The sequence below is a fragment of the Lolium rigidum genome, chromosome 2 (genome assembly GCF_022539505.1).
Source record: "Lolium rigidum isolate FL_2022 chromosome 2, APGP_CSIRO_Lrig_0.1, whole genome shotgun sequence".
Classification (NCBI taxonomy): Eukaryota; Viridiplantae; Streptophyta; class Magnoliopsida; order Poales; family Poaceae; genus Lolium; species Lolium rigidum.
The window spans coordinates 112,290,220-112,293,713 of record NC_061509.1 but is presented as its reverse complement, the minus strand read 5'-3'; the positions used below and the strand labels follow the sequence as shown (position 1 = coordinate 112,293,713).

At 36.5% G+C, this 3,494-nt stretch overlaps 1 long non-coding RNA gene across 1 annotated transcript; it reads right to left on the bottom strand.

Annotated features, from left to right (window-relative positions):
• Window positions 1–416: 416 nt before the first annotated feature.
• Window positions 417–1,753, bottom strand: LOC124687117. Its single transcript, XR_006998094.1, has 3 exons — window positions 1,648–1,753; window positions 1,174–1,218; window positions 417–513 (listed from the first exon to the last, which is right to left on the bottom strand). It is a non-coding gene; the product is annotated as an uncharacterized LOC124687117 (long non-coding RNA).
• Window positions 1,754–3,494: the final 1,741 nt, after the last annotated feature.

The window sequence follows — 3,494 nt, the reverse complement described above, 5'->3', positions numbered from 1 at the left end:
GGCGTTAATAAAGTCCAGACATTTTTTTTCCTAGGATTGCTCCTTAGAACCTGAAAGATGCAAAATCCAAATAGGAAATCACTATAGCTAAATAATTTAAGTTGATGGCCATCAATGTTGTTGAAGTAGTTCGTCTAAGTTTTGCTGGAGGGAAACCTCTTTTAAAACATTGGTGCTATATTAGTGCCAACTATTTTTGGTACAACTAACGTTTATACACATAATTCTCATGCATTATGATTACGTCCATGGCGGAGAAAAACAGGACAGATATGATCTGTTTGGTTATTTTAAGTTTTTCAACAAATCTGTGAGCCATAAGAAACCACACCTTTGTTATTACAATGATTTTTAACCAATAGTTCTATGTTTCTTTTTATTATTCCGTTGCAACGCACGGGCATTCAACTAGTGTTCCATAAACCATGAAAATTAAGTTCTGAACATACCATATGAAACATGGGAGTGCCTTCACTCGCATCATCTCCTGCTTGTCCTGAGGTAAATCGGAACCTAAACCATGGAAAAAAAGCGAAACCTAAACTGAATATCATGTACACTTGCTATAGGATGTAAGAAATCACCGGGTGTAAATCATAAAAAGGTAAATCGTCTCTATTGTATCCATGTGTTTACACCAGCTCACGAAATAGTTACATTGCCGCAAAATCCATGGGCTGAACATATGCTTGCACGTGCCATCCCTCCTCTATTTCTTCCTCAGCAGGCACGTGCTTGCAAATTTATTCCCAAAACTACAGTACTAAGATGTATATGTTGTTACAATTTAACTTGCTTCATTTATCTTAAGAATTTAAGCCGTGTTTATTGAAGCGAGTACTAATATTAGAAACGAAAAATATGGGCTGCATGGTCAAAGCCTCAAAGGCGGGGACGACCTGGGTGTGTTTTGGGGATTGGACGACCAGATTGAAACGCCCCTCAGGATGGTTTTGGGGATTCGTTGCACAACCAAATATTTTAAACCTGTAAAAAATGTATAATCTAAAACGCCCCTCAGGATGGTTTTGGGGATTGGATGACCAGATGGAAACGCCCCTCGGGATAGTTTTGGGGATAGCAATTGGTTCACTGAAGCCACATTTTCTTGGCAAAGTTACATAGTTGAAGAAATTGCTATCCAAATATTTTCAAGTGACCAATAATATATACCTTCCTAAGCCTGGAGCTCTTCCATCTGAACCAAATCCAGTAAACCTGCAAAATAATCAGGAACACAAAAGGTAGTTTATTAGCAAATCGAACAAAAAGGAATAGAAGAGGAAACTGGAAGGTATATAATCTTCACTTTTTGGATCAAATGCACAATTTTTGAAAGTGAAGGTTCTTTTATGGATCAAATGCACAATTTTTCCATGGTAAAGGAAAATCTCAAACTTCAGTGAGAAAGGAAAGACCAAACTTCAGTGAGAAACGTAACATATCAATATACAATTAATCGATCAAAAGCGCACCTTTTACAACACAAACAATAAATAAGATGGCTTAGAATTTACATGGATACATCCATACTATGTCTAGACGAAGGAAAAAATCACCAATACAATAATACAAACAGATAGGCAAAGATAATAAATAGAAGCAAAAAAGTAACAGGGAAAACACAAATTTCCTGGCAGACATTACCATAGACATCAAAAGCTGCTGAAGTAAATCATCATAAGCTGCTGAACCGTAGGCATCTTCAGCAATATAGCTTCTGTGTCAAAAAAAAAATCAGACGACTACATCATTGATCAAATTACACTCCATTACTGGATGTAGCAATTGAACCAAATGCAAAATACAAAAAAGAAATTGGCACACACTCAAGATTTACCTGTCAAATTCCTTATTATTGAAGCTAACATGCCAGATAAATTCTTTATCTTCTGCAATTGTGCATCGACCAAATTAACACGATCTTTCGTATTAAAGCGACCATGCCAGACAACTTCTTTATCTTGATATTAGTGAAAAAAACCTGCAAAGCTAGAGTAAGTAAACAAGTAATAATGAGAAAATATTCCATGGCAAAATATTTCAATACAATAATTGCATATGAACAAGACAATAGTATCTCAGAGGGGAAAATCCAAATAAATTACATAAATGGTAATTACAAATATAAATCGCTTAAAATGAGCCTATGAATTAGTAAATCACCTAGAGGGTGGAGAGGCCTGCTGATTGGCTGACAACCGTCTTGTACTCTAAACCTTCGGCAGCCAGTAGGGACACCGAGATTGCAGCAAACCTGGAGAAAATTGTACATGTGAGTCAGTAGCTTCTCACATATCTGATCAACTTGGCAATGGTTTTTAGGAAAGGGCGGAGTAATGATGAGGTTAAACTCCAATATACTACTCAATGAAGCGACTGAACCAAATGCAGATTAAATTATAATACACAAAATAAAATGGGAAGGCTCAAGATTTACCTGTCCAATTCCTTTCCTGGTCAAGCGGACAGGTGTGATGAAGGTTCATCCGTGCACATCTCTTGACGAGTAAAACGAAGGAAAATATCATATCAAGACCTCGCGTAAGACTGTGATGAAGGATGCAACATTCTGCTCAAAAGTGGTTATTTCTAACAATCTCTACCCGCACAGATTCATGCTCGACAACCACCACAATTATACATACTGTAGAGTAATAGAGAAAGGGATAGGTAAAATACCTTGGCTGAATACGACTGTACCATACATGTGACATAAACGCCATGGCTAAATACATCATCACAGATTATGTCCACTCAAAGCCACCTACATACACAAAATGTTTCGCATTAACATCAAATCTGGATATAAGGGATATGCTTCAGTAGCTTTCAATATAGTAAGCGGATAGAGAATACATGATAATGTTCATCTCTTTTCTCATAACACATTTATTAGTTCATTTAATAGAGATCATAAACCACATCAAATACTAATATTAAAGTGCAGTCTAGAAAAAAATGCAGCGATCAGCAAGCCTCTAGTTTAATTCTACATGTGGCATAGGCACCAACGATGAAAACTCACAGCAATCTCTGCATAGAATGCACCCACTCAATTTCTTGGAAAAAAATAATGCAAAACTCACTCTTACAAATCACATACCTGTACCTCAAGAATTTATTGTATGATAGAAATCATTTCCCTAATAAAACGGTGCTTCTACCATGAACAGAAAACTTCTTTTATTTGGCCCTGATTTGATGCAAGAAAAAAGTCAGTATTTTTTCAGGAGATAAAATACGAATTAGAAACTTGATGATCTTCATCAATGCAAGGCAAACAAAGAGGCAAGAAACAAAGATTCGCTATTGTGTGCAAAATAACCGGAGCGTGAGCTGTGCATTTATTCCTACATGTAGGAACACTATTTTGATATTCAACGAAACACTGAACACAAGAGAAATTGGCACAAAATCAGAGAAGTTGACATTGGCAGCCAGGGCCAAATGAACAAAATGTTCTCCCTCCCAAATAGCACACAAAACTCAAC